Raw genomic sequence first — 13,387 nt, 5'->3', positions numbered from 1 at the left:
CCCTTTCCGATCTACCGATTCCCTTGCCCCTGTGAAATTGTTGTCCCGACTCCTGTCTCCCCATCGCGTAATTCATTCCTAGCATAGGGCTAAATGGTCCTAATCCCAAGTCCGATCGATTATTTCTGTAGGGCGGGCCCATCTGTCCCATTTCTGGTCTAAGGTTCCCTGGTATTGGGGAACTGAACGCGAAAGGTTGGGGAATACCGACTGATGTTGGTGCGACCGTACTTGCTGTTATTCTCGACTGTAAGGTTGTGAATGTGGTTGTCGTGTTTGCCACGCATGATATTGCCGTCGGGTTACTTGTTATCGTCTCGCGGTTGACCGGTTCCGTCGGTCCTCCCGTGGTGGTTTCGTTTGACGCGCCGTCCATGTCTATTGTATTTAATTCTGTGTATTAAATATGGTCGCGAGTCTCGGTTCCGTCAGTCGCGTCGTTGGGTCCGACTGGCCAAAGATCGCGGTGTGCGGATAGGAGGAATTTTTAAGTTTGTTCAGTACTTACGCGAGTCCCATGACGATTGTCAGTAGCCCGATATTGTCTCTGCTGATGATGATTTTATTTTTCAGGTTTGGCGCTGAGTTGTCTCCGGTACCGCTGTTGGCGAGTTGTCCAGTCCAAAATTTCTCCTGCTGCTCCTGGCTTGGCGTTGGGTTGTTCCTGGTGTTGGTGTTGAAGCGTTGTCACTGCTATACTTCCCGTCGCGGCTATCGGTCTGCGTTGTCGGTTCGATTTTCTCTGGTGTTGGTTGGGGTTCTGTCTTTTTATTTTCAATCTCCTTCCTTCGTCGACCGTCGGCTCCGTATGCGTAATTGAGTGTTTTCCCACTTCTTGTGTGACATAATTCCTCTGCACTATCTCCTGATGAGTGCCAAAACTAGTTGGGCGCCAATGTCACGTTTGAAGTTTGGCTATCCCCTGCGATGATCCTTTGGATAGCCAAATGATTACTAATATTCCCAGTCTTTACTCACTAAGGGGTTATGTATATATATTTCTGGATACTACTAGCGGTTGCTAGTAGCTGGTGTATGTATATATCCCCTCTTGGGACTGATGGTGATGGGACACTCCTGTGTCTTGTCCCCTTCTGCTGGTCCGTCGTGCCCCGTCCGGCTAGATCTCGGTGAGCCCTTCGGGTTCACTCTTCTACGAGGGGTGTCTTGGTGACGGATTGGGAACAACACAAAATAACCTCACTCGCGGAATGTATTAAATGTATGTATATATATTTACTCTTAATTGTATACACTCCTTGCGCGAGTGGTTCGGTATCGCGTTATTAGATGTTCATGAGTTGGACTTGGAGCGCGGTTACGAGCAGTGGAAGACCCTCTCTGGTCTGCTGCTGGAAGGTATCTGTGCTCTCTGCGAGTCTCTAAATCTCCTCCAAGTCCAAATCGCTGTTCTAAGCAGTTCCACGGCTCTTTGCACCAATATTGTCATGTGTCATCATTGATGCAAGACTCATATAGTCGCACAGTATACTGGACGTGCCAAAAGCCCTGAAACTGCTTTATTCGATCCCTGCTGTGACGTCACTCGGGTGCTGATAATGGTCTAAACATCCGTTGGATTGTTCAGTCCTTTGTCCAAATGGCGTTGCATGGAGTAAACCGATCCTCCAAACACTGGGGCAGCTGACCACAGCGTATCGGCTATGTTTAATATTTTACCAAATATATTCCAAGTTTTTTCACCTATATGACCTTTCATACTAATGTTAAGAATCTTCTAGCCAACTGTATTTTTTTATGAGGCATATATGTCTCGAATATTTTTATTTCCAACTTTTTATTCCTTATTCGTTAGCCCGGTAGCTTATTCGAATTTTGACGGCAGATCTTGGCACTCCTTCAGGTTTGTTGGACTTCGATATAGTAAGAAGATAACATTTAAATAAAATAGAAAAGCAGATAAGAAGAAGACAATAAGAAAAAGGAATGCAAAGAAATTATTTCACATATTTTATAGGGTCCATTATTTTGTTTTCAAAATCATCAACGAGGGAGGATGCGTTCACCAACACTTCACTGCACTGTACACTGTTGTCTAGGGTCTCTAGATCGTCACCGGCTTACTAGCGGACGGCCAATCCCGAGTATGTATATCACTACACTACACTGCGCACTGCCAACTGAGCGGCTCAAGTGTAACCCGTTAGTGGATGGACATAATAAAAAGTCGAGAAATGTGCATGATAGCGCGATGCTATGCGCTGTGACGTATTTTCGAAGGCTCGCGGAACCCTTCGTCCATCCGCCCGCCCTCTGGCACCGGAACACCCCTCAACCAAATCAGAAAAATCCGTTAGGCGCCAGGTCATTAAAACGGAATGACCACCGTACACAAAATACTCCTCCGCTCTCAGCTTCAATAACTCCGGCAGCTCGGTTCGTTGAGATTCAATTAATCAAAAGCTGAAAGGGGGAATGCAACTGGGACTTTCTTTAAAGCAGCAAAGAAAACAACGCAATTGTCAAAATTGTCGGGGATCACAATGTTTAATAAATAAAAGAACATAAAGAAAATAATCGATACAATCAAAAGAAATCAATTAGATAAATCCCCGGACATCGATCAAGCGTGATCACACAAAAGTTTAACCTATACGATACTGTCACTGGTGTCCAATTAAAATCAAGTAAAACGCTTCTGAAGTCAGCCAACAAGAAAATCAATTCACAGATGTTAAACGGTCAACTGAGTCATAAATAAATACTGAATGAACAACCGCGGTCCAAGACGCAGGTTGCTATAGTCCGAAACATAAAACATAATTTAAATCTAACCACGGAGTCACAAAGCTCCATCGCTGTCGGAAAAGTCAGATAAATTAATCAGAATCTAAACGTTACAATATTGTCAAAATACTCCAGTGATTCGGAACCGTAACGCAAAAATCGATAAGTCTGCGTGACCTCGAACAACCAAAATTCCAATCAATAAATACACAATAATCCAGAGGTCACGCGACCTTGAAATTACAGAAATCAGACTAGAATTCGATGGCGAGAGATTGATGAGTTCTGCGACACAAATCATCAAACAGAAGTCGCAGGACTCACTCCAGACCGTTAATTAACAAAGTCCCATTTAAACTAATTCTGACACAATCTGCAGACTGAGAGAGAGAGGTAAAAAAAAATCGCTGAGAGAAGTGGCCAGAGATCCCTGGACAGAAGAATTCCACTAACGGTCCGCAGGACCCAGGTGTACAGAACACCAACAAAACCGGGATCTCTGCCCACAATCTTTACACAAATTCCGAAAAAACTAAACGAATGGCCACCACGCTCACCCTGATACTCCATCCTTCCCTCGGATCCGTCCTCAAAAATGCTTTACAGCCTCAGCGGGATCCTCGGCGAAATGGCGTCCGTGGTACCACACAATTAACACACAGATCTTCTCTGAATGTCCACCAAACAGGAAGTGATTTCCCTCGCCACGTGAAAATCCGCAACAGGTCGGTAACCTGATGATTTCAGGTGATTGTTAGTGGGGGGGGGGGGGTGATCGTCGTCATTTCCCACCAATCCCCCACGACCAGCCATGCGCAACAGGCCCATTCATTATGGCGCATGTGCCATCAACTACAACTAGGCTCAATTAACCACATCATCCGTGCGTTAATTACTACCCATGAGATTAGTAACCCTACTGATTAACGTAGTCCTATATTCCCATTAATCGCGAGACCTCGTGCTCTGGTGAGACGTCACTTCCGTGTCAATTAATAGCTGGATTGTGGCTCCCTCATAGACCACATTGCAAATCCAGTCATCAGCCAAAATCCGGAGTTTGCCGACCACTGCGTCACTTCCGGGTAGAGGATTCCTGGAGGGTGGCTCCAACGTCGGCCAACCCAACCGCTCCTTCATCCTCTCAATGCTCCTGCACACTCACGCCATCTCCCGGCCTCCCCAGGATCCTCGCCGTCGTCCTCAGCGGGAACGCGGTGGTGCGTAACTCAATTTACAACAAAATAAAATCATCAATAACCAACCTCTATCCTCCTCTCTACTCGAACCCTCGCCATCGAAGGTGACTTCCCGCCTGGTGGACGTCTCCCGGATCGCGGAACGGTCGAGGACCAGTAACGCGGTAAAATACCACGTTACAGCGCATATCTTCGTTAATATTCAATAAATAAAACCGATAATTGGATCAGATGTAATGAACCCGAATGGTTGGGTTCGAGTTTCGGGATCATCACACGCGGATAAATGGTAGAAACCACAATGTTCAATTGATTAACTACTTTTATTCATTATTTCCCAAGATTATTAATAGTCATAGACTCGCTCTGAGACAGAAGGGATCAGGCGGTAACACTTGAAGAAAAGAATTCGGATCACTGGCCCAGTAAATACGAATTTACGAATATTTATTGTCTCGTGGATTCGTATTACAGCTGGTCAATCGACCGGAAGGTACATGCAACGTGCATGGTGACGCGCTGAAGGCCAGTTTTGGGGTGTAAAGGGCTCACGCTGCGCCCCAGTTATCTACGGAAGTTGAATAAACTTGGATGTATCCACATATATTCATCGTGGTGAATTTTTCTTTCCTCATATATTTTTATTTCCGAATAATACGTGCCACTTTCGTATCCTCGTATTCTCCGGATTACAAATCTGCAATGTTATGGAATTTCGGGGAATAACATGTCTCCCCGCCGAGCAAGAAAATTAGTACTGAGGATAATTTTCTTTTCTAACCCTAGCTCACCAATGATTATGTCAAAACATTCCCTTTTGTTTACAATAATGTCAAGTAATATTTACAAGTATATCTTTCAACTCCCGTATGTGAATTATGGTCCTGGGATGTCCATCGATTCTCTAACAGACGTAGGCTGGGGTTTTCGGCACCAGCAGTACAGAGATGCTGCTAGTACAAGGGTAAGAACCACCCTTATTTCCTTTGATTTTCAGCCACGGATAATGAAGTCACGTACGATAATCTTGCAGAAAATTTTTATCCGTATCATCCCTGACCCTTGAAGGGTGTCTGGCATTTTCTCCTCTCCGTAACATATAGCAATTATCTTATCTGGGCTCAAGTACATTCGTACTTCGCATGGCCTAGTGTCTCTCATTTTTTGTATCAGCAAAAAGTCAGTGCATAAGTATTGTCCCCGTATTTTCCTGCAGCAATTTAATTGTTCCTCTGTCATTGGCACTTACTGATGTCTTGTGTATCAGTGCGCACCATGTAAGACCAGGAGATAATTCGATGTTTCCAAAATGAGTGATACTCGTTCGTTGTCCGCACAGGAATGCTATACATCAGCGTAACGTCGAATGCTTGCAAATCCACCAGGGGTATTTCCATTACGGTGATGATTTTCAGGCCAACTGCAGATATACTGACAGCTAATACCTCTTGTAACTCATGTGTTCCGGCTACCTCCAACTCAAAGGGGAAACGTTAACCCTTTGGTAAGTTGGATGTTCTGAGAAGGTCGACTAATCCTTTCTCTGTAAATGCTCCTGTGTCAAGTATTAATCCCTTGGAGTCGGTCAGCAGTTTTTCAAATTTTTCAACATCCCGCATAACTCCTGTCTAGATGACCTCCATCACCATAAAATGCTCATCGACGAGTTACCTGTGTGCCAACTGTGTATCTTCATTCCCTATTGGCATAATAGACTTTAACAAAATATTCTCGTTCTTCTGAATACTTTGTTCCGTATGAGCTGAATAGAGAAGCGTAGAATTAACAATCTGCAGTTGTTTTCCAGAACTATCCAGTGTCCCTTTGATTCCAGACTCCAAACGTGAAATCTTCTCACGTATTGCTCGTTCATCTTGAGCATCCATGCTTCCAAAAAGTGACTTGGCTACTGTACCCGGGCCATTTATAAGACATCGACGGCTCTACTTCTTCTGATTTAACCCAAACGACACCGTGATGACGTTTCTCGTATCCTCAAAATCGACAATCCATTGATCCACGAGGTGATGAAAATTGAAACCCACAGTCCAGTCCTGAAGCAAAGTTGCTTCGTATAATTTAGGTGTTCTTGCATTTGGTCAGCTGTCGCCAGCCATGATGCACCATCGGTGCTCGCACCAATGGTCCAGACGTAGTTGCGCAAATGTAATTTCCCAACCGGCTCAAAATAAATTCCCGGATCGTGGACGAACCTCTCAATTACATGTTCCTCCCCCGAACTTTCGCGATGCTCCACAGCAATCAAAATTAGCGCATTGCTTGATTGGTTAATCGGAAAATTTGTTGTACTTTTGAATTTTACCCCACGTGGACGATGTCGCCAACCTGATGTCCACGATGTTTGATGCCGAAGCGCCCTCGAATATAAAAGTGACTGCCGCCCCGTTTTGGCCACAGTCCTCCAGGAACTCATCAGTAAAGAAGTTAATAAAGTCCAAAGAATCGGCATGAACGCCGGAAAGTATTTCAAGTGCAATAGATTCGGACATACCGTTTGCGACAGTCCCGAAAATCTGTGCATCCATGTGGACCGAGTAAGAGCTTCATCACCGTGTATGCGGGGTCGGCTTGGCTCGAATCGCTCCTCGAGGCACCACCCATATTTGGAACATTGCGTGGATGACCTCATATTTCAATACCTGGTAAGTACGAATACCTCCTTCACCGTCCTATTGCTCTGTTCTTTACTGACACCTGAAGTCTCTATTCTTTCTAATTCCTCGCTATTTCTGGAATTGTTTAGTATTATCGACTTCCGTACTATCCTGGGTACGTCAATCTGGAGTTCAGGCCGAAGATGAGGGAGTGGAGCGCCCGCAGGAAAAAGGATCTCAATGCTCTTTGGGATCTCGCCGTACGCTCCGGCATCGAGGCTGGTGTAGATGATACTTTTAATATCTGAAGACTGTTTGGTGAGACTCCAGCTCCACAACCGTATCCCGTCCCTCAGTTCCTGGACGATATCGGAAGAAAGTGTGACAGTTGTGCCTCCTACTTGTGGGATTACCCCGGCTATTATTTTATTGACGATATGGTGATAGTGCGTTCCTCTAACGAGTCTGTAGCTGCATTTAATTGCAAATGGTTTAATTGAATAATCGCTATGCAACTGCAATCCTGGTCTTTCCCTGAAAATTTCCTTATCTTCCAGACAAGAGAATTTCAGCGTTTTCTAGGGTAGGTTACTCCGAGACAGGGGTCCATATAGCCATACTTCTATGAGAAGTCGAAGCCGATTTATGTAGACCCTCTACGTCTTCTGTTTGGTTCCAGACCCGATGGTATAGTTAACATCACTATTCCTCTCGACCTCATATGGACCTATCCAGGGCTGTATTAGCTTTTTCGATCTTCGACGTCGTACGACATCACTTTTCAGCAGCATTCTATCTCCGACTTTTAAATCTGTTGGTTGATGGGGTAGAAAAGAGTAAATACTGTTCTCGTGTTGTTTAAATCAAGTTATTATCTTAGAGTATTACTATTGATTATTCACTCAAGAGGCAGTATCTACTACGAATGTTCACTATATACTAAACTAGCCAACTGACCCTCGTAAGGCCCGGAGTTCAGACTCAGAGGGCAATGAACCTGCGTCTCCCTGCACCCATCCTGGTCACCAGACGTAAATGGGGAAAACTATACTGGATAATCCTCATGGGATTCCCCTTAAATTATTATAGGAGGAGGGCTTCATAAACATATACTAAAGAATATTTTTATAGGTGCCAATGGCTTTATAGCAGATTGAATTTTGCAGTGGAGAAAACTCCAAAATCCAACAAAATCCATAGGTTCAGTGTTCTTGTCGTATTGGATTTTGCTTCTGATTTTTCCCTCCAGGAGGGCCTCCTTTGCTTCCTGGTGTGCCGCGCGTAATCTGGCACGAAGCTCCTGAACGAAATCATCATAGCAGTATGCTGGTAAAACCGCCCTTACACGCGGGTTGTGACGACCCCGCGGACCCTGAGTCGAACTTGGTGTAAGGATTGATATCCCCCCTTTGGGGGGTCCTCAATAATTCTACCAAAGGGGGTTACGGGTGCAGGGCGAAGCCCTGTGCCCAAAGGGGGTTTCGGAGGAGGAGGTTCGCGGAGTAGGTCGCGGTGAGATGGACCGGACTCCCAAATATTTGGGAAGTTTTGGAAAAGGGGACGCGCCGTTTGGGAAATATCCGGAGGGGCTGCCCGCAGAATCGTTTGGAAATCTCCCAGGGGGATTCGGGAAGTTTTGGGAATGGGTCGCGGTCATTCGGGAGACGCGAGGGAGGGCGAAATCGGCGGCGGGGGGGGGGTGCATCCACGTGTGGGCGGCGGTGCGGGGGGACAGGCTGCTTCGCAGTGCAAAGGGGATGAACGTTGCAGTTATCGCAACTAGTTCCAGCCCCCCGTTTGTAGTGGGAGCCTTCCGCAACCATTGAGGCTGGCGAAAACACGACGCCACACGTGGGGCTCGGACTCAGGGGGAGTGGGTGGGCATCCATCGGGAAAGGGACGGGTCGCGGCGTAGGGCGTCGGGTGAAATGGGTGGGTTCCCCCTTTCTGTGGGCCTGCTCCCTCTCTGCTCCTCTTTCGAGGGGAGTCGAGAGGGAGTCATCCCTCAGCGCCTCCACCGGGCCCCGATCCGAGCCACCTAACTCGGCGGGAACCGGACGGCCCCCTGCCAGGAATGGCTCCAACCGTCCCGAGCTACCCAGCTGGGTGCCGCGGTGAACCGCTCCATCTAATTCGTAATCCTTTTTACCTTTTACTTTTTATTTTACTTTTTCCTTTGCAGCTCTTGCTTCTTAGCACGCCGAGCGACCGTATCGTTTACTGTCAACCATGGCAGGACATTATTGCAAAGGTATTCCGTAGTCTAAGCTGCCCCCAATCTGATCTCCGGGGGAGCACAATAATGCGTCCGTCATGCGGCGAAGTCTGCGCATCGCCTCCCAGCATGCCAGACCTCCAGCGACTACAACGAGGGACCCAAGGCGGGTGGTGCCCGCAAGGGTTGGTAGTCGCCCGCCGTGCGTCCGGGTACTGCCCTCCCGACGAGGGAGAGGTTCCAACCTTTGCGCTGTCCAAGAAGACGTCGCATAGGAGGAGGGAGGGACTGAGAGGCCCAGGCAGCCAACGCCTGGATCTTCAAGACCATCAACCGGTGAGTCCACTCATTTATTAGGTAGGATTCGCGAGTGCCACGTTAGCTTAAGTAGGATCGATAGTCATCGCGTCGGGACTGGAGGCTCACCGGTACCCCCCGTTCCGATAGGTCATCCTCCCCGGACCCCCGTGATTGGGGGACCTGGCGCGCAACGCGACGTTAGAATACTGCAATTGAACATGTCCCGCTCAATTGCAGTAACAGGGGAGGTCTTGCAGCTCGTTCGCAAAGAACGTCTGGACATACTGTTGCTCCAAGAGCCGGATGCCATTCGTGAGGCGAACACTTGGGCCATCCGCGGCCTAGGACTCGGAATGCGTATCGCCGAGAGATTGCCTACGTTTCCCAACTTAGTACAGCACATTGCGTCTGTGCTGAAGGCCGCTGACAGCCAACGCAAGCTGGTCAGTCGTCTCCGAAACGGCTACCGCAGGGAGACTAACGGTGACGCGCGAATAATCGAGCAGAATAGGTATCGTGTAGTCTTACGGTCCTATACCAGACCATTTACGACGTTGAAGGAAAATAGCTGGCGCCGATGTATTACGACGGAAAGTCCCGCGAATCCCTGGGGCTTTCACTACAAATACGCCGCTGCAAAATTCCGGGAACACGGCGAATGATTCCCTGGACGACACCAGCGCTTGTGCCGCCTGGGGCCATGGGCGATTCCCGATGATTTGCGTGATGCACTCTCGCTGTGATGCATATATCGGATAGTCTATGATGAAGTGCTGGACTGTGTCTTCAGCCACGTCGCACTCGCAGATGTTCGACTGGGCAAGGCGCCAGTCGTGAAAATGGGACCGGAATTGCCCATGCCCTGTCAGGACCTCCGAGGTCCAGTGGTGGCACTCGACCCACTTAGCGTCCAGGCGCACGGCAGTATCGGGGAAGAACGCAAAGACGTTCCTCACGGTTGAAGCCCGCTCGAACCTACTCTTCCAGACATTTCGGATCTCTGTTTTTATATCCTCAACGGCCTCGTTCCGGCGACCGTGGTCATCGACGCGTGGATTCGGAGGGTCTATATCTACTTCACCTATTCTGCCCGGGATGCCGTTATTGGCTTGGTAGCACGATGCCCTTTCCCTCAATAATAAGTCCACAGAAAGAACTCCCGCTGCTGCCCACAGTCCTTCGTGTGAAGAAGTCCTATACGCGCCAGTCACCGTCAGCAGCGCGCTCCGCTACGCAGTACAGTTTTCTCCAGCCGTGCGGTGTGCACCGGTCCACCCATCCGTGGGCTGCTTACGACCCGACAGCCTGAAAAACGCCCTGAAAAACGATTTTCACCGATCGGTATTGAAGTCCCCAAAGCTTGTGCATTAGGGCCGATAACCGAGTGAAAAGTACCCTACCTTTTTCTAATATATGTAAAGTACGTCTCCGGACCCGCATGTTCCTGTTGAAATGTACCCCGAGGTACCTCACGCTCTCCCTAAACTTAATCCGTTGCCCGTCAAGCCTAATTTCGGGTGGGCGGCTGTCTAATGCCGGTTTTACGTGCCGGCGTCGCTTCCGCACCCTATCCCACCTATACGGCACCAGCTGCGCGCTCTTCTGCGAATTGCATGACAGGACTATTGCCTCTGTCTTGCTCTTCGAGAGTTCGAGTTTCGCTAATGCGCACCACGACGAGATGTGGTCAACTACAGTTTGGCCTATACTCTCTAACTTCTTACGCGAGTCGGCCGAGACGACTGCGATAAGGTCGTCCGCGCACGCGATTTCGATTTCGCCGAAGGTCTGCTCGATGCTCTTGAGGAGGACATCGAACATGAGGTTCCAGCACGCGGGGCCGAGCACTGATCCTTGCGGACAGCTCCGAGTAGCTGGCTTGGAAACTTGTTGGTCGCTCCAGGCGATCTTGACAATCCGATTGTCAAAGTATCTCCGGAGCAAATCGAAGACATTCTTCGGGCAGTCTCGATCCGCCAAAGACTGGAGGACTAGGGTCCACCACACGTTGTCAAAGGCTCCTGAGATATCGAATAGGAGTCCAATGACGTACCTCTTGTCTTTACCGCGCTGTACCAATTCACGCAACTCTACTATCGCGTCTTTCGTGGATCGTCCGGGCAGAAAGCCATATTGACGTCCTGATATTTTGACCTCGGTAAGGACATTCGCCGTCAGGATCCCGTGAAGGACCTTTTCGAAAAATTTCCCGACAACGATTTGTGGTCCGACACATCCTTGTGAACTCCTTTGACGAGAGCACGAAGCCGATTTTCCAAACGGTGGGGAAAACGCCGTGCATAAGGCAGGCGTTGAAAAGTCTAGTGAAGATGTGAGGCATCCTCATGACCGCGGCTTTCAGGACCCTAACTTCTACTAAAGCGCATCCTGAGGCTTTGTCATTCTTAAGGGTCTTTACGAGACCGTTAAGTTGGTCGTCCGTCAAGTCTCGTGCGTCCTCTGTGTGAACCATGAGGTTCTTCGCGCGATCGCGGATGTCTTTCTGTTCGGGTGTGTCTTCGTTGGGGTCATCGACGGGTACGTGTGTGTCCAACAGTACCTCAGCAGTCTAACGCATCGTAAGTGTCGTGCCATTCGCGGTTCTAAGTGTGCTGAGTACCGTGCCTACACGCAATTTATCAGCCGCGTATGTATAGTGAAAGCCCCAGGGATTCGCGTTGCTTTCCGTCGTAATATATCCGCACCAGCTATTTTCCTTGCACGTCCTAAGTAGTCTGGTATAGGACCGCAAGACTACGCGATACGTATTCTGCTTGATTTTTCGCGCGTCAGGGTTAGTCTCCCTTCGGTAGCCGATACGGAGACGACTGACCAGCTTGCGTTTGCTGGTCAGCTCCTCGGTCCACCATGGATTCGCACGACGGTAATGTCTGCGGCGCGGCATCGAATCTTGGCAGGCTTTGGTGAGTACGTCACACAGTACTTTTGCCATTCCCTCAACATCCGCTGAGGAATCCAGCAGATGGTCCGCGAGTTTCTCACGGGCCTCCTCATCAAGGGTCTCGATCGAGGGAGTTATTGACGCGCTGTGAGGAACTGCGGATCGCTAATCGAAAGAAAACCGACGTGTGGTCACCGGTGGACCACTCGTCCTGTAACCTTCCTGCACGTATGAATATATACATGCCAGGGGTGGCCAGTGTGACGTCGGTGAACGACGTACCTGCGGCACTCCTGAAGGTTGGGCCCTGCCTAGCATCATTCGCGACGCGGAGACCGAAAGACTTGATGAGCTCACCCAGGAGGAAACCACGGTCAGTGGTCCTGGGGCTCGAAAGGGAGTGTTGGGCGTTGGCATTCGCCGCCACCGGAACGCGGCGACCACTGAGACAGCTGAGAACCTTTGCAAGCTGCCTCAGGTGGATTTCTATGTCGTCCGAGTACTGATAATAACTGGAGACGAGGAAGAAGGATCCACAGGGGGCGCGAGCTTCAGCACAGATGCAATGTGCTGTCCTAAGCTGGGATACGTAAGCAATCTCGACGATGGAGTTGCACGCAACGACGGCCGCCCACGGTCGCTCCGTTGAGCACGCGGCAATACGCATTCCGAGACCTAGGCCGCGGATGGCCCAGGTGTTCACGTCACGAATAGCATACGGCTCTTGCAGCAACAGTATGTCCAGACGCTCTTTGCGAACTAGCTGGAAGACCTTCCCGGTTACTGCAAGTGAGCGGGAGATGTTCAATTGCAGTATTCTAACGTCGCGTTGCGCGCCCGCTCCCTCGATCGCGGGGGTCCGGGGAGGATGACCTATTGGAACGGGGGTACCGGTGAGCCTCCGGTCGCAACGCGTTGACTATCGATCCTACTTAAGCTAACGTGGCACTCGCGAATCCTACCTAATAAATGAGTGGACTCACCGGTTGATGGTCTTGAAGATCCAGGCGTTGGCTGGCTCGGCTGCGCAGTCAATCCCTCGTTCTCTGCAACGTCATCGTGGACAGCACGAAGTCTGGAACCTTTCCCTCGTCGCGAGGGCAGTACTCCGGCGTACGGCGGGAGACTACGAACCCTTGAGGGCACCACCCTCCTTGGGTCCCTCGATGTAGTCGCTGTCGATGTATCTCTGGCATGCTGGGAGGCGATGCGCAGACTTCGCCGCACGACGGACGCATTATTATGCCCCCCCGGAAATCTGATTGCTGGCAGTTTAGCCTCCGGAATAGATTCCCAATAATGCTCTGCCATGGTTGAAAGTAGACAATACGGTCGCCGGCCGTGCCAAATTGCCAGAGCTGAAAAGCTGAAAACTAAAGCAAAAAGTAAAAATAAGCGGATTAAGGAT

This window comes from Diachasmimorpha longicaudata, chromosome 6, assembly GCF_034640455.1.
Source record: "Diachasmimorpha longicaudata isolate KC_UGA_2023 chromosome 6, iyDiaLong2, whole genome shotgun sequence".
Classification (NCBI taxonomy): Eukaryota; Metazoa; Arthropoda; class Insecta; order Hymenoptera; family Braconidae; genus Diachasmimorpha; species Diachasmimorpha longicaudata.
This window is presented reverse-complemented; position numbering follows the sequence as displayed.